Source organism: Myzus persicae, unplaced genomic scaffold, assembly GCF_001856785.1.
Source record: "Myzus persicae strain clone G006 unplaced genomic scaffold, MPER_G0061.0, whole genome shotgun sequence".
In the NCBI taxonomy this organism is placed as follows: domain Eukaryota; kingdom Metazoa; phylum Arthropoda; class Insecta; order Hemiptera; family Aphididae; genus Myzus; species Myzus persicae.
This window is the reverse complement of record NW_019100669.1, coordinates 323,251-346,297: the sequence shown is the minus strand read 5'-3', so window position 1 is coordinate 346,297 and position 23,047 is coordinate 323,251. Positions and strand designations below refer to the sequence as shown.

The window sequence follows — 23,047 nt, the reverse complement described above, 5'->3', positions numbered from 1 at the left end:
ATTTATAACCCCATAATTTCAGTATTTTAAATTTGGGGAACGACTTTTATCCGGTGAATCGAAAATGTTTCAACCTTTTATTAACAGCTACAGTGAATACTTCATGATTGTAAAATGATTTAACTCTGTGGACTGTAGATGTAAAATGGTTTTACTTTACATAGGTTCGTATCAGTTAAAAGTTATAACGTATACATCACAGTCATGCTATATATATGAATACGTGTACATACTACTATAGTAGTACAGTAGATAGAATGTGCACGATGTCACGATGTACCACCTGTAGCTTCGATTTTATCTTAGAAAGCAACTTCATAATATCACACAAGTGAATATGGTTTAATCGCATACATAATTGCCCTAAACCTAAATCCTAAAAAATAAATTAGATTTTTTGAAAACCATTTGGTAACAATCTAGTTGCATTCCGTGAAATCACATTACGCAGCTTACCTTACAAATGTTAAATGGGATGCAACTAGTATTTTCTCAAACATTTATTTCCATATCAAAAATATTTGAGATAAAATTCGGTTGTTTTGTTTAATAATACAAATTTGAAGTAGTTATAATTTTATTAAAGATATTGTTTGGTTCATTGGAGTCGTTGTGGGTTTGTTAGCCAATTATTGGAAAGCACAAACCGCAAACAATGTCTGCGAAAAAAACGTCGATATATTCTTTTAAAGTATTATTGATTTCTTAATTTCATTTATGCATGTTTATGGTTCTTGGTTTGTGTTATTGAGGATTTAGTAAAAATATTCAATACTTTTAAAAAAATTTGAATCAATGAATCCAAAAACAGTAACAGTCGGAAAAAAATGAAAAAAATTCTAACAATCAATAGAGTTTTTGAGTTGATAACAAATACTAAATATTTTATTTACGTCCATGCAAAAGCACTATAGCAGCTTAACCTTTTTGGGGGACGAACACCAACCAGAAAAAAATTTACAAAATGTATTCTATAGAGTTCTATTAAAAATATAATGAATAATGATACAGTGATATGACCCATGACTCTTAGCCTTAGGGGTAAATTTAAATGTGGATAAGTAGAAGGAGGTGGAACGTCCACGAAAATCGTCGTGGTGGTTGTGTGATTATTTTTAGCGTGATGTAGCCGGCGTTTAAAGTTTTTTCTCGGTAACGCGTTAAATTAGAAACACTGACGGGACGGTGAAGAAAGGGTTGGCATAGAGCGGTTATGGCGGGGGGGACGGATTTTTTAATTTATGTGTACTTACGACCGACACTCAGCAGCTGCAACGGCGTGGCAGCGACGGCGACCGTCGAGAAAAGCGCATCGTGTCGATCGGACCCACCCGCCCGTTCACTCCCTAGCAAGCTCGCTCACGCTGCACGCGGCCGCCGATGGGTCCCATTAATTTACCGCGTTTATTATTAGAAACTGCGGGGCCAGGCCGCGTGTTTTTGTTTCGGCAAAACGCCTCGTTATTTATTGTCGCCACTGACGCCTCTAGAGATGACGCGGCCGGTCCAGCGGAGGAGATATAATAATAATACAGGGAAAAGTGAGAACAATATTTAACACGGAATGACTGGTTTGACATTATTATAAGCACGTGGGTAAAATAAACATACAGTTGTCACCCAATGTATGAAAAATGATTTGAATATTTCGTATTTCGTCTACCCTATAGCGAAGTTATAACTTGTATAATATTATGTAGTTATGAATGTATGATTGGTAGGTATTTGGTATTAGTTGTCCGAAGTTAATCATCGACCATAGTGCTTCTTTTGCTTTATGATATTTTATATAATATTTCGATTCGCTTGGAAAATCAAGCTCACGATTTAGGTGGACACATTATTCAGAACAATAAGCATTTCGTTTTTGTCAGTAATTGTTTTGCAACTTTGAACCTTAAAAATGATCATTATTAATTCCATGCACTCCAGTAGTCAAGGAGTATTATAATGATGACGACGTTCGTTGTGAACAACTTTGAACTGTCATACTCATTCATATATACACTACACACTATATACTCACACGACTAAAAGAGTATACTATACATATATATATACATTTATATAATAAATATTTGCTCTGAAAATGACTGAAAAAAGTACATTATGTGTCTTCAACCCAAATACGTTTTTGGTATTCATATAATACCACACAGCATATTATACTCCAAACAACAAATGATGCAGTATAAAAAGTTTGTTTTTATAAGATTGTAATATTATTTTACCGTCAAACATAATATCCGCCGTGACATTGCATATCAATCTTTTTAAGTTGTTCAATTTTTTTTAATTTTAGAAAGCGATGGAAACTACCGAATATCTACATAAGTTATTGGTTGTTATTATATTTACAACATTAGTAATTATGTTCGTTTCAGTTCACTTGCACAGTTGAGCTGAGTTCAAAGTAAATTGAGCGATAATTTTGTTTTACATACAGCCGTGGATTTCTACGTACCTATTAAATGTCATTGCATTTTTTCTAGACCATTAAAAATTGTATTCAAAAACTTAATTTAGGATTTCTGTAAAACAATTACAATGCTCTAACTATTAAAATGTGTTTATTTTAAATGACTTTCACAATTGAAATATTTTATAAGTTACTTAGTTTTAATTTTTAAATTTAATTTATTTAATATTCAACTTTTTGTCTAGTGGTTCAACGTTATAATATTTGTATTTTAAAATGTGCTTATGTACCTAACTATTTGGCATATACGACAAGACAGATCTTTTTTAAATAAATAACATTGTAGGTGTAACACAACAGTAATTAACGAGTACATTTTCGAATCAGTGACCGTCAGTCTCGTCTTATTGTAAATAGCTTGAATGTATTTTTCAGAATCAAATTAATTAAATTGTGACAAAGTCTATATGTATGTATATTGTATATAGGTAGGTACTATAGTATATTTTACATTCGTTGTTCTATTTTTTGTTATTTATCGATTAATGTTTTGATGTACTTCATCATTAATATTTAAAGTAATTATTGTGTAAAAATTGAACTCATTTTCCCTCCAAGTAAAATTTACAAATAAATTAATATTTTAAAATTCCTTTGAAGTCTGAATCATTACTTAAGTAGGTGTGTTTTACATTTATTAGAAATCAATACTTATTTCCTCTTAAGTTTTTTAAAGTAATTTATTTTTGTATCGCAATCGACATAATATAAATAATTTATATGAATATATAATATCACATAGTGGGCAATTCAGGGATAAATAATGCTTAAACCATGTTACTCATGTGAGAAATAAATAATAGTGCTACAGTATATTTTTGACCTATCTTATAATTAGTTGTAACCATTGTTTAGAGAAGTCATTTAGCCCGTCCACATTTAACTATGAACTAAATAAATATATATTTAGAAAACTATTTTGAACGCTTATACATACTGCAAGCATGCATGCATGCATATATATATAATATATACTATATGCATGTATGATTTATGCACGAGCGCTTAAAAGATCGAAAATTGCAACTGCTATGCAGTTATCCAATAGAAAAAGTAGCATAATATCAATCGTTAACCGTTATTATTAAGAGTCAAAACACAAGTATGTTGCAAATTGTTCACCTCATTTTTGGATTTGAATAAAATGGGCTTTTAATGGAGGGAAATTTCAAAAACTCAACTGCACACAGTGCAAACGTATCGCATGCTTTTGTTTTAATGAGCCTATTGAGAAGAATTTTCCATCCGTGTGTATTATAGGTTTATTAATATATAATATAGCTTATATAGGTAATTGATTTATGATTCTATATAGGTATATATGGGAGACATTTTGGCTTGAACAGTTTAAATTTTTCGTACCAACTACGCGTCAACTGGTTTTAAATACGTACATAATTTATATATACACATATTAAACTTATTATTATTTCTCTTTCGACAGGGACGATGTAATATCATTACTATTTTATACTTAAGTCTTATTCGGATCTTAAAAGCCTAATATAATACATACACAACTGCACGATACGCACTGCACATGCCTGATGCCATGTCATAGCACCGCACACCACTTATGACTTATCAAATACACTCTTGAACAGTGCGACTCAAAACGCGCTGTTCGATTGCATGAACTGATAATGTAAGAACCATGACGATTATAGGCGACGAAATGGACAAAGATATCTTAGTCCGTGGGCAACGGCAATTTTCCTTAACACTAATCTCGACTGATAATATCGTGGTTACTCGTTCGTGAGTACAACTGTATACAATATGGAAAGAGATTTTTTGTTTATTTAAGGACCGCGATCACACTATGGTTATCGGTAGACCACGGTGGTCGGTGATTACTGATCTTTGACCTTGTGGTAATCTACAGCGATCTAGACACTAAATAATGTTAAATTATACTGCTTTCGTGAGGGGGTAACCATGATCTTTTCCACTGACCCGTTAATTGTCTATTATGCACTCATACCGTATCCACGTCGCCATCCGCTAGTGTATATTAATGGACGTTATACTATTATGCTGACATGCAGTGTAATGATATTCTAGCCAAATGAGTCATGTACTCACGTGTATTTGTTTATTTGCGAACCCTATTATTTCCGAAACTCGACTCCATTTACAAAAATTACGGTCGTCGCCATTTTCCTAGGGTTAATCCTGAACGTCATTATCAGTTACTTAGGTACCTGTATCATATTATTATCCAATATTGAACCTATATTCCGTAGGTTTCTTGTAGGAATAAAACAGTATGTTTACAGTGCGTTATACAGACATTATACTATACCTATATTTTCTTATTGCATACGCCATATTAGTTTGTAAAATCTTGCTTAGCTATAAACTTATAAGTTATAATTAATATACTTAACACTTATGTAGTTATGTGTATGGCATAATTTCCAATATCTGTTTTGGTTGGAAAGTGAATCTAAATGGTTCTTTAGGTACCGGGTAGTCAAACTAGCAAATTTCAGCAAATTTGTCTTGCAGTTAAAAATTCATTCAAAATCTTAATATTCGCATCTAAAGTTTAAAAATGTAATACAATTTTTCATTAAAGTTATGATAACTATAGAACTATAAAAATAAAATTGAGCATAAAACCACAAATATTTTTTAGAAAACTTTTGATTTTAAAAACATTTATCTAAGTCAAGTGGTTTTCTTTTAATTATTTTTTAAAATGTCAACATTTTTAAAGTAAAACTCATTCATTCGCAAAGAAATCTTTAAAAAAAAATTTAGATCTTATTAAAAAACCTATTACCTATAGTACCTATTTAAAAAATCTCATAAAATATTTATACTTTTTGAATTTAAAAGGTTTTTTATGAATGGATTAACTTTATTTAACGAAAATTATTAGATTTAAAAAACATTTTAAATAAAACTACTCATGATTTAAATAAATATTTTTCAATCAACATTTTTTTTAAAAACCAGATTTAAAATTTGGCTACATTGAACAATTTATATCATATTTTAAAAGTTTTATTTTCAGAATTAAAAAATAAAAATGCTTAGCGCAAATGCCAATAAATTTTATATTTAAAATAAATTAAAAAATATTGATAAGAACAAAAGTTATTTCATTTGTCAAGCACTCTGCATGTCTTCCTGTTTCAACTTGTTAAACTTGTTTTTTTATTCTGAACGTAAAACATTTAATTTCAGTTTTCTATACATAATTATTATTAAATTTGCTGTCTTGATATAATTTATGTATTTATAGTATATATAGTTTGAAACGATTAATAATTAAAACATTTTCTTTTTCTGTCCTGAATTATTAGAGTATCTTACTCTAACATACCCACCAAAATATTGTAAAAAGACAAAGAAGCCGCGTGAAATGAAAAAGTTTGAATACCTCTGATATAACTCATATTTAAAAATTTAAAAATTGGAATGTTCTGAATTTGAATGTTCTGATTGGGATGTTACGAAAATACGAAATAATACTTTTACAACACCTAAAAATGTTTTGGTATTTCGCAAGTGCTATATTTTAACACTCCATTTTATGGCACTGCATACTGTTCTAAGCTCAGTCATTCAGCATTGATTCAAAAACTGTTAATTGACTCAGAATCGTTTTTCGTACCAATATGCAATGATTTATCATCACATTTAATACACCCATTCTAATGACCTACTCATTAGCGAAGTACACTCGAGACTTATATGATCTATTGTATACCTACTGCAGCAGTGCGTTACCTACTTTCCCGTGTTTGTGTAATTTGCAATAGGTTTATTGTAAGGATATTATAACAAATTTTTTACTAACCATTATATAAGCATTAAACATAAAACAATAATACTATAAAATTCTACTTAATATTAAAAATAATATTTAAGGTTTATACATAGGTACATAGAAATAACAGAATATAATATCATTTACATTTATACTATTATATGGTAACACATACGTCACACATATAATGATAGAGTTGGATTGGAGTGCTGGCATTCTCCAGTGATGGTATATTGTGCACGTGATGAATATTAACTTGTTCTTTTGTTTTTTGATTTAGTACAAATGGCGAGGCAAAAATATTTTTTAAATACCTATTAAAGTTTATTACAAATAGAAACTTCATGTTAAAATGTATAATGACATTTTGGTCATTTTGGCCATTTTGCCAACTATTCAATTTGATTTAATAAATTTTGTTTTGATTTTGTAATTGTTTTTGCATAAAATTTATAGTCACACACTCTCAACAATATTATTATAACTCATGGAGAATATAGTATAATAGCAGTGTAGATATATACAGGAATCACATCGACAATAAATCTTAATAATCCTATTACAAAAATTAAGTTGATTAACTTTAAATTATTATGAAGTTGGGGTACCTATTGGCTATAAATAATACTTCATATATATTCATATTATTTACCCATAATTTATATACTTATTATATGATATATATATACAACATGTGTAAGTGAAAAATAAGTTACATGTTGGTTCAATTTATGACGAAATTATTTGAATACTTATTATGTAGCTTTACCGTATAAGCCTTATCCAATACTTTAAATGTATTCGCATACCCATCATTATTTATACCGTTTGCCGTATTTATCTTTGAGTTGAATTTTAAACTTGCACAGTTGCACTTAACAAGAATGCGCGTTTTAAAAATGCAAAAAAAAAAAATAGAATAAAAAGTACACGATATGCGCAAGTGTAATATATATAGTTATATAACGACATATACCTACTGTATATACGTGTGTAAATTATATGGCCATAATATATAATACGCGTTAACAGTGTTTAGGCGCCATTAGCTAGACGGCACAGATTGTCTGCTATAGTGTAAAAAAAAAAAGAAAAACAGTCAACTTGTAAGTCCATAAATTTCAGAGGGATTAACAGGTGCAGGAATGAGATTACGAAAATAATCCTCGGCCTTACCGAACAGCCGCGGAGCAACTATAAGTTACTGTCGCGTTATTCAATTTTCTCTCTCACATTTAGAGCACGCTTCCTATATTTACATTTCATATGACACGCTGTATGGCGTTCGATCGTATATATAAAATATATGATGGAAAACACACACACACACACACACACACACACACACACACACACACACATGAGAGAATATAACATGCGTGTTACGGCGTCACGACTCTCACATATATAGAATACCTATACCAACATAATAATAACAATATAATGTCAAGGGCGCACGACACTGAAACCGAAACAATGGGAGTTAACCGAGTTGCTCCGGAGTGTTATTATTGCAGATGATGATTCATACATACGGCTGAGCGGAAAATCGCCAAGAAAATTTATAGAAATTGCACGGGCCGAGGAAAAAAAATATATCTTGCGGTACTGAGGGCTAGCTTCTTAGCTTCTCGCGTATGCAAATGTGGTCGGTCCACGTTTGACAGATTTTCGTGTTATTTTTAAACTCATCATTAGTTTTTCATAAGCGCGTTATCAAAAGTTACTGAAAACCAGTGAAAAAATGATAAAATACTTAAATAATATGTAAACGCCGTATGCGTCATTAACAAAATAGATTTTGGTAATTTTATCGTAAATTTGAACCTAGGTTGTTGAAACTTGAAATGTTCAAAAAATACATATTTCAGAAATATCTACAGGTGAAACGATTTTTAATGAAATCCATAAACTTTTAACCTAAACATAGACATTTTAGATTTTTTTTGTCGGTAGGTATTTTTCTTATTATTGCTATATAAAATATTTAATTTGATTGATATTCGTCTGATATGTATGCGCCTATTTATGACCTTAAGTTGTTAACACTTTGTTTGTTTAAATAAGCTTTATATTTGGTTAACCTTAGACACCCATTTTAGCTTATATCTGTATATACTGGACTGTAATGTACTGGTATTTTTATAATATTTATCGACAATCTACGCTCAACAAGTGTGTAGGTTTATAAATTTATGTATACAACCACCTTTGTATATATACTTCTCACGACGTCTTTACATTGTAGTATTGTACACAATGTAATTACTCAATAATCATTATACTTATCACATAGTATGGGTAATAATATTATGTTTAATTTACATATCGTGTGTGCTATTGCAAATAACATATTTCTTTTAAATAAACAACTAACAAGTAGGTAACAAATTGTAAAATGTGTGGTTTTGGTTTGTGTGAATAAGAATTATAAATTTCTGAAGATAAAAATTAGTCATTTATGCTGCTTGGCTAATTTATCACGATTATAGTTACTATTATACAATATATGTGATTGTACTGGATATATCTCTTTGTTTTGTATTCAACAAAAAGCCAATTAGACTAATTACTTATGTAAATGAACCATAAAAATCGAATAGTGTGATGTTTAAATTTAAAATTAATATAATGGATAATATTAAAAAAAAAAAAACTGTAATATAATTAATAAGAAATATAATAATATTTTAAACTGAGTTTATAGGCTATACATAGTGATCGCGAGAAAAATCATATTCAGAAAACAAAGATAATTCATAAACCATCAAAAATCTAAGACATTACTGAAGGATATTACATGGACGTGTAGACATTGATGGATGATGGTTAGGTTAATCTGACCGCCATGGAAAATCGTATAGTGTGATTCGTAAATGATTGTTTATCGGCGTATATTATATTATCGTCCAACCCCATGGTTGAACGATCGCTCATCGGTCTCATAGGCCTAATAAATATCTTTGAAAAATTAATTATTTCTCCACTCTATTTACTTAAGTAACAAACAGCCGTAAGATGATAAACAAGTGACCTCTTAAAAAAAATTATATCTTAATAATACATTGTTAATGGAAAATATGTTTACTTTACACAAGCGCTTTGCGGCCATATTGTCGATAATGCGTCTAACGGATAACGATGTATATTGTATATACGTTATGTTGCGTGCACGATGGATAAGACATAAAATAACTACATTATAACATTATGTTATAATTACATATTATAATATATAGGTAGGAACGTCATAATATTACATTATAATTGTTATATTGTATTATTATAATACTGTCCATCGATAAATCGTATATGATGTTACTCGGTTAAAATTATGTATTCCACTTTAGAGTTTTCGAAACGAGCCTCGACCACCCCACGGCACCGGCGTAAACGCGCGATGGTCTATACTTACTACAACTTACCAACCTACTTATAATACCATGGGATAACTACGTCATATAACATTATACGTACAACGAGTACGTAATACGACGGAGTAAAATATCATTATTTCGTCGGGTTTTCCGATTAGGAGGTTCAGTCGTATAATATAATAATTTCGGTCCGTCCGGCGACGCACAAAGGTAATAGCGTATACCTCTAACCAACAAGTTGTATTATAGAGGTATGTAATATCCCATATTATAACGTAGTGTTATATTCCAGATTGCTATTATAGACCTACATTAAACGACGGCGTGAACTGCATGTGTGTACTCGTGCAGGCGTCGTACGATATAAATAATATGATGATAAAAAAAAATAACAATAATATATTATAATGGTAGGCATTGCCGCCAGTCGGATTTCCAATAACAATAATTGTTAACCCGTCTCGCGCGTTTGGCGGACGGTGTAATTTTCGTCGAGTCGCCCGAGTGATGCGCGGCGGCGTCAAAGCGCCGTCGTCTTGTACTTTGTCTCCGGCGTACGGTATACTTATCGTACGTAGTCGTACACGGGTATAATAACATTAATACGATACAGTCGTATGTTATTTCGGGGTATTTATTTCCTCCTCCGAAAGCCATCACGCCGATCCGTGCGAGGGGGCCGCCACGCAGACGTCGTGGTATGTTATTACGTGAGCGGCGGCGAATCACCGACATCGCCCTGAAGCCCCTCGCCACGGCGAAGAAGACCTTTCGATGCCTTACCGCGTCAATAACGACGACCCGCGTGCAGGATAAAATAATTGATAAACACCGAGTATACCGTATACGCGCGTGTATGATTTGTTTTAAGTAGTACGGGCATAAAATAGGATCGTGATTAAACCGTGTACACTTTGCAGTTTTTCGTATTCTCCTTTTCGTCCCCGATCGGCGTAGATGAGTACACGCCCGAGTAAATAAATTGTCATGGGGTTTGATTCACAGATTTCAGAAACCCTCTTACTCGATGAAAGTACACGCGGTTTTATCCGAATTTCATTAAAATATGGTTTTCTCCGTAGGAGAATGTCTATACAGAAATATTTTATCAAAACCTTTCTCGCGGCACTCGTCATTGTTATTATTGTTGTCATAGAAGTATATCGTAGTTACCTATATATTATTATTACACACGTATTACAGCTCTGCCACCACTACCGCCTCCCGTCGTAAGTTATTATTATTATTATTATTATTATTATTGTTATAATGTATTATTATTATTGTTGTGGTTGTTGTTGTTGTTGCAGTACTATATAAATATATGATAGCATAATACATATTTTGTCGGACAGTCGGCGAGGTCTTCTCCGCTCCGGAGCAACAATAATAATTACCGTCCCGCCGCCGCCGCCGCCGCCGTCGCCGATCGTAATAATTATCCCACGCCGCCGCGCGCTCCACACCACGCTCAGCACAAAAACTCCAAAACCGCCTCTCTCTCGTCCACGACGATGACGACGACGACGACGTCGCTCACGTTATTGTTTCACAGCGCCGCGCGGCCGCCCATCCGTCGCCTGTTGCGCAACCCGCGACGATCCAGCGACACCGCCGCGGTGGTGCGCCTCCTCCACGCGACGAGACACTTTCACCCGTTCGCCGCGGTGGCCCTGTAGTGCGCTTTTCTCGCACAACACACCATTGTGACGTATACGCGTGTTTCGAATTTCATTATTATCATTGTTGTTCTAAAAGTTACAGCATGCACACTTCTCCGCCGGCTCCTCGCCATCGACGGACTCTTGATATTAATTATTGTGTTATGTCATCGCGTACCCATCTCTTACCATAATAATAGGCCGTTATTTTATTATTTTACTTTTTTTCAATCGCCTTCCGGTCTTCTCAAACTTGTGGAGGAGGAGGAAGAGGGGGAGGAGGGGGACCGGTCTCTTGTTTCGAATACGAAAAACAATATTAGGTCATCAGTGGTGTACATACAAGCGGAAGTCTGTGGGTATATGGTACCCCCTGCGGAGGCACACTAGCACGTGTCGTTTTTTAATTATTTTGTAACCTAAGGGTAAAAATATTGTTATCATTAATGTTGATTTTCCATGCATCGAATATATTACTGTGATTTAAACCGATGGTGTTCATTAGTTCATTTTTTTTGTAAGCCCAACTAATTTTATAAAGTATTATAATAGGTAATAATATAATATAAGTATATTGGTGGCACCTCCCTTAAAAAATCCCAGACACGCCACTGCGGGGTCATTACACCGATTTTTGGACCACCAGCTGCAGTCAACAATCAGTCAGAAGTTATTATACTGTAATAATATATATAATATAGCTGTATACAACAGGGCCCTCGCAAGTACTCCGGCGGTTGACTGTTGGATCTGCAGGAATTCAGGGGACCAGCTATTTTAGGAACCCGTTAAAATGAATTCGTAACTTTTGAAATTGTTTCAAATTTTTATAAGGCACGTATTGTGTATTAAATAATATTTGGTACGGACTACGGGGGCTTTCAAGCTATACATACAATTTCATGATTACATTAAAAGGTAGAAACAACTACGCTCTGATGGTCCGAAGTACGAATGTTATTTTTTATCAGACATATTATTATATTATTCGGAAAATCAGAAAAATACATAAGTTATACGATTTAACATATTTTACTTTATATTCCAACTCAAATCACACGACATCTTATCGTATTATTAAAATAAGTGCTTATATATAATATACCAGAACGTAATTCCAAGACATTGAACCAAAAATTGATCATCTAATGGACGTCCATATTGTTTTATACACCGCCGAATTGCGCGTGCATACCGGAATACACACGCAATTGGGTTGACAAGCAAAATACGAAACCATGAATAACAGAAAATGAAGCATAAATAAGATATTGGATATACTGTGATGTACTGATGTGGATTCTTCCAAATTTATCTTACCCGTTGTATATTAGGTATTTGTTATATTATATTATATGTTCGCAAGTGAGGTCAATTACGTTCAATTGTATTCAGTAAGTCGTGCGATAAACAAATTAAATTTGAATATAAATATTTGAAATCTGTTTGGGCACCAAAGTTTTTGAAGAAAAAATAAACGATGCACGAATCGTATTTGAGAAAACTGCACGTAATTTAACTACAGAGAACGAGTCTGTTTAAAAATAATCATCACCGTTTAAGCCGCATGTATTTATTTTTAAGCATTTTTTTAGTAGATTTGTACAATCGATGAAGTGTTAATAGATTTTCCAGACGTCCCGTCGTATATATGACTAATAAAAACCTTCCTCCTAGTCGCGGTTGTTTATTCTCGGAACAGGATATCGCTGGCTAATGGAAGAAATTTGCAACGCCAAAAATACAACACGTCCGTTATCGAATTGCCTTATTTATTATTGAGTAGCTTTTTACACGCTGAAAATAAGTGGCTTTATGAGTTTGTATATATGTTACACTGCATCAGTACATCTGTACATGTGCGTTTATATATCTTGGCTATTTTGTTATTTTGTTATTTTGTTATTTATTTTTTTTACTTATCCCCATATGTGCCCACACGTTCCATTAATGGATGTCCGTGAACGATAAGAGCTCACTTTTTCCGTGGCCCAACCGGCCGTAGTCATCGTAACTTAATTAACATTTTATAAACCGGATGGAAATAAATCAATTGATAAAATGCATAATAAACGGATTTTTATTACGTTAGGTATAATGTTATTACTTATTATGTATACACACATATTATATGTATATATTATACACAGGCTACGGCCCATACAGGCGATGGACATTTTTTGTTCATGTGTCTAACTCAACACTTTTTCTGGGGCGTAGAAATATTTTTTTTATTAAGTGTAAAATATGCCGATTTGGATTTTAATGCTCATTACGAAATAGTAAAATCAGTATGGACGTATACACTATATTTCATCTCGTTGGTCGTTTTGTAGAAAATAAATTATTAATGTTTTTATTAGAATATTATTGCTATGCCTTGTGGCTTATATTATGTGTATTAGGCAAAGTTAATTTCGGAGTTGTGTGGGGGCTTTATTTTATCACTTTAATTTGTATGTCATTATTTTTAACGAATTTGAGATAAAATATAACATAATAATAATATGTATAAAAACATAATAAGTAATAACTATTAATTAATAATATTGGTATATTATACCAGGCAGTCACGTAATCCATATATTTTATAGTTCGAAGAAATTTTTAAGCCATAACCCCATAAATAATAATTTATTTGCCTGATTTCCTAACCGATATTAAAATCTAGAAATTATTTATAAAAAAATTTTAATTGTTTAAAAAGTGGGTTGGAGAGGTTTTAAAATGGTCCCCATACGAATACTATATAGAATTATTACATATACATTAACATAAAGTATTCCATTTGTATTAGCTTTGTATAATATTAATTATTCGTTTACATTTTATAGACATAATATTTAGATACCTACTCCATTATAGGTTATTATAAAGGTTCAGAGGTTTAAGGGGATTTGGCCACTTGGGAGACTTCCGTTAGCCCTACCAAAATTCCACTAGGTACCTTCTCATTCATTATTCATCAAATCTTATGTTTTATATTGAGATACAGTTGTAGACATAAAAGATCTAAGAAATCAAGTGTCTGCAGTTAACTAAGTTCCCCCAAATGTTTTAGACGACTGCCGGACTGTAGTACTGCACTAATAACTGGGTATACACCTATACTCGTATGAGTGCATGGATTTGTATACAATTAGAAGGGGGTGCGAAAGAGTAAAAATAATGTGAGTAACCGAATATTTAAATATCTTATTGATTAGGATATAAATATCCGAGGTAGGCATAAATATATTTTAAAAAGAGGAGTGGTTCAGTACCCCCCCTCAATTCAAACATCACTGACCACTGTTACCCGTATAAAGTAAAGTAGTAAAGACGTAAAGGAACTCCCAACTTCATTTGTCAATCAGTTATTTATGCTATTTACACTCATTTTTTTAAACCTATTTCTTATGAGCTATGATGTTAATATGCTATGTGTTATATTATCAGAATTGAAAAATAACAGAAGCAAAACAAATTTCGTAATGACAAGAAAAAATGTATCTTAGTTTAATTTCTAAATCCTCGTCAGCAATTATTTATTTGTATAGAATTAATTTTACTCGATGTAGTCACAAACATTGTGTTAATTTATAACTTAGACAATAACATAGATAAAATCTAAGCTCTTATATAATTTATATCAATGCATTCTAATATGTTTAACTTTATTACATAATATTATATTCATGACTACAGAAATGATAAAACTATGCTTGAAAAAAGAAATATAATAATATTAAAGTGTACAAAATAGTATCTAATATCTATTCATGGTAAAAATATACATACCGCGATAATGTTTGTTTCCATAAAATTAAATATGTAGCTATGTAAGTAATTATTTCTTTACAAATATATCGCATATAGATATATGGATTCCATAAGTTAATACTAGCCGTATTTAAGGACATTGAGATTTTCCATTCTATATTTCAACATTCAACGGTTTCAAGACTTCGTTGGAATTATAATATTTATTCAAAAATTTTCCTTTTTAAAAATGTTTTCATTCACCATTTTGCATATTAAAGATTTTATCGTTCTTTCAAATATTGTTTCAAGATATGGACGTTCGAATTTTTGAAGTTCATCATTTTTAAATTTTCCCGATTTTTACTTTAACGGTTTTAGTTGTCTATTATTTATGTTAGGTACTCAAAATGTTCACCTTTAAATTAACTATTATTATCTGTACTTCAGCAAAGAAATGTTAATAATAATACGATACGTTTTAAATCCACAATCTAATAATCCGATACCGTTCTGAAATTGGCAAGTCGCCATGGCGTTACAGAGTCACCCTTAAATATCTAATATGCGCTCATTTACTTCCAATGCTGCGGTGTCCGAGCGGTTAAGGAGTTGGACTTGAAATCCAATGGGTTTTACCCGCGCAGGTTCGAGTCCTGCCCGCAGCGTTATTTTTTGCAGTTTTTCCCTCGCCGCTTTTCACCGTTTCCCGGTATCGCAAGGCGAGGAGTTGCTGTTTACTACGCACCCGGTCCACGCAAAACTAAACGTATTTACCGGCAGTTTCGGAGCAGAAAACGCTTGAAAATATAACGCTTACAAAAAACAGAAATCCAAACTTTTAATAAGGCGCAGTCCGGAAACCAACGTTATCGATTATCCGTATACGCACACACTACGAAATTATACTCGGGAACGAGCAATACAAATTTAATGGAACATAAACTCATCCGGCTCCAGTGTATTACAGGTTATACCGGTGATCGGTCGTCATCCTGCAATATACACATATAACATTATACAGGTATACAATAATATTATGTACAGTACACAGGCGCACGCACGCCATCCATCCATATAATACAGTATGCATTATTGCCCACGAACGACAGTGTGTGTGTGTGTCGTCTCCTCTAATGGGTCCATTTGCATGTTTTATCTATAGTGGATTACGTGCCTTCCCGTCCTTTCGCGTCCATTCAAGAAACCGTTCCCATGGAGAAGCCTATAATACCTACACTCTCTAGCTCACTCACTCTACCTCTCTCACTCTGGCCAACCACCACCCGTCTCCGTCTGTCGTTCACAGAGGTATACGCCACACATACAATATTATTATTATTATTATTATTATTATTATTATTACTACTATTATATTATATTATATTATTATATACGACAACCGGCCGATAATTCATTCACGTTTTCCTTCTCCGCCGCCGCGCGCTAGAGAGTTGAACAACCGACCGCAATTCACTCCGCCGCCGCCGCCGTCGCCACTGCCTGTGCCGACGTCGTAGGCATCTCTCTTTATATATTTATATATTATATTATATGTTTTGTGTGTATTATAACGGTTACCGCCACAGTCACACACCACTGCCGTATAATATAATACTATTTTTATTATTACGCGAATACCTATAGTACATAATATCGTGTGTGTATTTAAATATGTAAATTTATATAATATGACGCCAATGTCTCTTCTATTATTGTTATTTATTAAGGTAGGTATAGTAATGTGTAAAGGTAATAATAATATTATTACTGAAGCGTGCGTGTGTGCCAAACACGAGATAAAATGGACGTTATCGGCCGTTGTTGTTGATGTAGTTAGTATTTCGACTACCGGACTGTCGCACGACAATGCGAGGCAACAGCGAAATTCGTGTTACAAGTGACCCCGCAACCGTGGTCACGAATCGCGCGATGACACTGAATATGGCGACATGAGCAATTTTCGAGACCGAATTTTAATAATTTTAGGACAAATATGACGTGCTGTGTGTGTTTGTGCATTGTTCAGGTTCTAAATTATTTGAGAACTTTTTTTTTTTTCTAAGTTTGAACCGACGACAACGCGGGGACTGCTTCCGCATTACTTCCGCGGCGAAATTATTTGAGAACTAGAGAATAAAAAGTACATTTTTCTACTCAAGACTTGAGTTGTTGGTTTGGTCACCAGCCGAAAAGGAGGAGAAGGTCTACCAGTTGATCATGGTTTTGTCATATAAGATATTTTTATCGTGCGAATTCAACGATTTAAAACAAATTTATGAATTTATGTACCTATATAATATGTTGGTATAGTTAGACTAAGAATTCAGTAGTCCAGCAAATTGAATTAGAAATATATGACCGACAGCTAGGACAATATTTTAAACACTGGAATTTAAGTCTATGAAATACGCCTATACATAAGGCGCACAAGAGCTATACAGGAAGCTATTTACACTCTGTGCAGAGCTGTAAATATAAATTGATAAGATGTCGAGTATCTATTTATTTGTTTTTCCTCGATCATCAAAAACTCAAACATATTGCAAGTGATTTTATACAGACTCCCCCGAGTAAGCTCCCGGGTCAGGCGCCCTATGCGATAATATATCACACTTCTATTCAAGTATATACGTGGAGTGTTTAAACTCTGGAATTGTTTAGGTCTGTGTTAATGCGTTTCGTGTACATAATATAATATAATCAGTGATCAGGAAGGTTTTTCGAAGAACGATCGTCAATCTCACACATGTTCACGACATTACCGTAGCGTACAAGATTCGAAAACAATCGTAAAAAAAAACAGCTGAAGGGCGGCTGGATTACATAATCTATATGTATACGGAGGCGGTGCGCCGCGCCGGTGCCTATAACCGTTTTCTGGTATTTTTTTTTTTTTCCTTCCCCCGATGTGCTTCGTCAACGAAAATTTACGGCGAGAGTGTACACCGCGATGTCATAAGTTTTTATGTCGATGCCATTAAAACTTGAACGACTTCTGACTCCTGTCGCTTTGGGGTGCATCGTTAATAAGTGTCGTATATTATAACATACGCGTAATACGCATAATATATACAGCTCGGTCGGAATAAATTATTGTGTTACGAAAACGGTGCAGCTGGGGTCTTTGCGGCAATCATAATGCATACGGTGATATTCCCTAGTTTTGTGTAACCCGAATTTCCGATCACTCGGTATAATATGCTATCTATTACATAGTAAGGTACTTATATTGTACGTATTATAATATACAAATCCCATAGAGGTGGTAGTGTGGTACGTTCTACGGCGGCGTGACTATATATACTTGCTTGCGTGCGTGTTGGAACCGGACGAAAAACGCGTCTGCAGATAATAATAATAATATTGTTATTGTCGTCACACCGTTGCTACCGGAAAAAAATAGTCGTATTGTTTGTTTGTTTGTTTGTTTTTTAATAACATCCTCTACAGTCACACGGAGGATCTACAGGTGTTTTTCAACTTATTTTATAAGCATCAATATTATTCAAAAACGAATTTAGTACATTATTATTAATTATAATTATTACAATTCATGTATACATTATACATGCGTATCGCAACTGTGAGACAAAGTAGTCACTAGTAACGCATTGACAACGTGATGTGCACCTGACAACATATCGCAACGACGATAATATACATTTAATAATTTATAATAAAATATCATGTACATTTTTGGTTCAATTACACTTATACTTAAATATTGACTATTAGGTGTCGAATACAGGATTTTTTTAATGATGGTTGTGAACCGCCTCGCCATTCCCCGACAAATTATTCAACGGATTTATTCAACTATTAAATTGTATTTAATGCAATAATAAAAATTATTAATTTATTTGGTGATATACCCTCGCGAGGGGGGGAGGGGGAGGATTATAAATTATAATCTACTCTTAATAGATTATAGTATAGTATTACAGTCTTCGGTCACTCGTAAATCGTAATCCTCCTTATATAGACTACCTTAAGATTTAGACATAACTACATAAGACATACATTATAACAATATTATAATTAGTATACATTGCATTGTACATCATATTCTTAAAACATTATAATTATTAGATTGCCAATTAATCCTATGTCAGATAGACTTAATTTATCCACTTTTTAAAAATCTTGCTTCGTTTAATTGAGGTTTCATTTGAATTATTATTAATAATGCTATCGTTGAAAAGAAAATTTTAACGAGTTTTATCTAGTTTCATAAAATGTTGATTTTAAAGCGGGAATTTAAAATTTTTTAAAATATTATGTTACGTATATCAAAATGAAGTGGCTATATTATATTAGTCAATAGAATTTAACTTTTATTTTGATAGGTTACAAGTTGTTGTTACATTTTAAAAAATGGATAAAGGTAAATAGTAATTAGTGAATATGAAACGTGTAACAAACAAATATGTATAGATATACTTTAAAATGCACACTCGTTTCTTACTCTTATTATTTACACATTATAAAATAATACTTGGTAAAACTAATTAATTAATTAAACACAAATTAAATCTTCTACTTAACAGGTGACTGATTAGATCGATAATTTATAATTACCATATAAGCTATAACTACATTGTAATCGTGCGAATGTTTTTTTTTTTATAATGAAAAGGAATGATAGTAAAATAAAAGTATATCTTATATTCTTATCTAAATTTAAACACAATTAGACAAGGGTTGTGAATTGGTTTTAAAACAATTTACAATAATTGTGCTTTGTTTAAGATACAATAAAAAAAATATATTTGTTCAGAATAATGTGCATTCTTGATTTAAGGCCTTTTTATCCAATTAATTATGTCACAGATATCTAATAAAATAGGTATTTTAATTGTTTAAAACGGTTTACCACAAATTTTGAATAGAGTGCAGATTTCCACCGTCGCAAATAAATATCATTAATATTTATTATTCACAGTTATAATATAATAAATGCATATATTTTTATAAAACAAAAAAATAAAATAATAAATTAACACAAAAATTGCTACTATAAAAATGATGATGCTGCAGAAAAATATTAAAACGAGTTAAAAAAAATATCATAGGACGCTTGGAATTAATAGTTAATTTATTATACAAATGTTTTTTATGTACTATAATTATTATTTTATGTTGGAAAAAATAATAAAACGTGATTATGTAGAATTTATGATGCTATTATGTTACTTCTATTGCATAATTGTAAGTAGTAATACTTGGTATTATTCTAATTTCTCATATTTTACGAATACTGAAATAACAGTATTTATTTTTCAAAATAAATAAAAAATAATTGTTTGCATAATTCGATTGTAAATACGTATGCAACTGAACATTAATTGTTTATGGTGCTCGAACACTGAAGAAATATTTTTCATACATACAGAGGTCAAACTGCAGTGATCAACAAACACGACGCATATACGAAATCAACTCCCTGGGAGGTACATATCATATAATAATATATGCAAGTTGTTGATGCAGCTGTTTTGTCAGTTTTTTTTTTAACATGACACCAAATTAAATAATACTATTAATTATATTAATTATCATTACCTATGTACTTTTCTTACATATTATTTAATTGTCTTGAATCACCAATATTTGCGTTAGTATAAGTATAATTATTACAATATCAAATCACTTACAAATAATAAATAAAGATTTATATCATATATTCATATATTGTATTATAGATACAGTCGGGTATGTACATTTTACACATTATATTGTACACACTATAGGAATTAGGATATATCCATGATGTAGGTACCTAGTCAAGAAGACTTATTTATTATAGGCGATAGTATTCATTTTGTATTTTCAATTTGTTTAAATTTAAGATTTAGAATATTTAATCAATGTTGGTATTCAAATTTTATATTTTTATTAATACTCGTTATCGATTTTATACATCTCGTACACCTATATAATCGTGGTTTGCAATGCAAAGTCTTCAATTATTACGTTAAATCTTGTTAAACAGGTCGTCGTGAATATAATATATATCTTTATTATTAGGGATTACTTAAATTTGTTTAAGTAAATATACATTACATTGACCCACTAATCACCGTATTATAAATTTAATTTAGATGTTTTTAGATTTCCGTTTATTGGTTTTTGTATAAAACCCATACAGCTATATAAAAATAGGTAATAATAAAGTTATTAAATTTGAATAAATTCTTGCTTTTATGTCGAATTATACATATTTTATAGTTTATACTCGTACATTGAAAATAGCACTTTTGAATTACATAATAAATACACTAAATAATTTAAGTTTTCCTCGACAACAAACAAACGAATAAAACAACGAATTAGACGTACACAAAACTACTTATTCCGCCGGTCTGACGTATAATATAAAAGAACCCTCCTATAAATAGTAATTGAGGTAGGTATACACTAATGTCGGTAGTCGAAATGTATTATTTATTTTATGTTAGAATACAAAAATGTACCTACGTATATAATATAATATAAAAAGGATTCTAATAATATAACGTTTGAAACACACCGACTGGAATATTGTGGCTTACCCTGTTATTTAGACATTATTATTTTCAGACTATATTATATAGGTAAGGTATACATTATATTATCTACCATACTATGCCCGGTGGCTGGTAACCTCCGGGTAATTTCGAAACGAAAATAAAAAATGGTCAATAACCGAACAGATCTTATACATAAATACACATAACGTAACATAATATAGTAACGATAATAATCAGGTTATCTGGCGTCGAGTCTACATCTGTACAATACGTACTCACTCGTGGAAAGGTCGAGTTGAAATATTGTATGATATTATAAAGGAACAAAAAAAAAAAAAAAAATTGGACACACATTCACAAATCACAATACCCGATGTCGTCGTCGTCGCCATGTACGTTTAGGGGCACAGATATCATTATTATTGGCGGTTATAAACAAAGCGAACTGACCGAAAAATATCAATGTACCTCGTGTACACACATTGTGTCGGTCCGTCCGTTTATCCATTTATAATGGTATTGAATATCTCGAAAACGTCTGGTTAAACGCAGTCGACGAAGGATAGTAAACAATAATACATCATTGATCATTATATACACGAAGCGAAAAAAAATAACTATTCGAGTTTTCACCGAAGGGCACCGCAAACGATGTCGTGAAATATTGTTTAACCTATGGGTAAAAATTATAATAATAGAAAAATGAAACTAAAAGAAAATCCAGTATTATTAGTGTACGATCTAATAAATCTATAGTCGAACGCGTGTCCCTCGACAACCTCGCTCCCCTCGACACGAACGATATCGAGACGGCGGCGATGATGGAAATAAGCAATAAATTTCACGACAATCGGGTGCCATTGATGTATAACGACGATGACGGCAGCGCCGGCGTGTGGTGTGCGTGTGCGCGCGTCCGTTTTGTCATGGTTGACGCCACCATGTAGCATTGAGACGAAAACAATGGTGCCGGCGGCGCTTAAAGTGGCGGCAGGCAGCTGGCGTGCGGGAGTGTTGACGGGCGGGTGTACGGACGGACGGACGGACGGTGCGGGTGTGCACCGCCGTGTTGTAGGTTTTCCGTCTGCCCGTCGCCCGTCTGTACACACACACACACACACACACACAAATATAATAATATTATATAAATTTATATTATATTATGTACTATGTGGTGGTGCGTATACGCATCGTATTTGTATACGAGAGAACTACGGCACAAACGGCCGCCGCCACCCGTCTGTTTACGAAGACTGCGGACTGCGACTGCGACTACGACTACGACTACGACGACGACGGGGTCGCCCCCGGTGGATAATTACCTCCGCCACCGACGCCGTATCACCTGTTCACGTGGCGCCACCAATCTCATCCGAAGCACCTTTTGTTTTTACGCACAGTGTAAATGTGTGTAATGATAATAATAATAATAATAATAATAATAATATTTATACATATTATGCGCGGCGTGTGCGTGCGTAATCAAATAATATACG

The 23,047-nt window shown here is 32.6% G+C and overlaps 1 non-coding gene across 1 annotated transcript; it reads left to right on the top strand.

Moving 5' to 3' along the window:
• Nucleotides 1-15,625: 15,625 nt before the first annotated feature.
• On the top strand, nt 15,626-15,707 carry Trnas-uga. The gene has a single exon. It is a non-coding gene; the product is annotated as a tRNA-Ser (tRNA).
• The last annotated feature ends 7,340 nt before the right edge of the window (nt 15,708-23,047 follow it).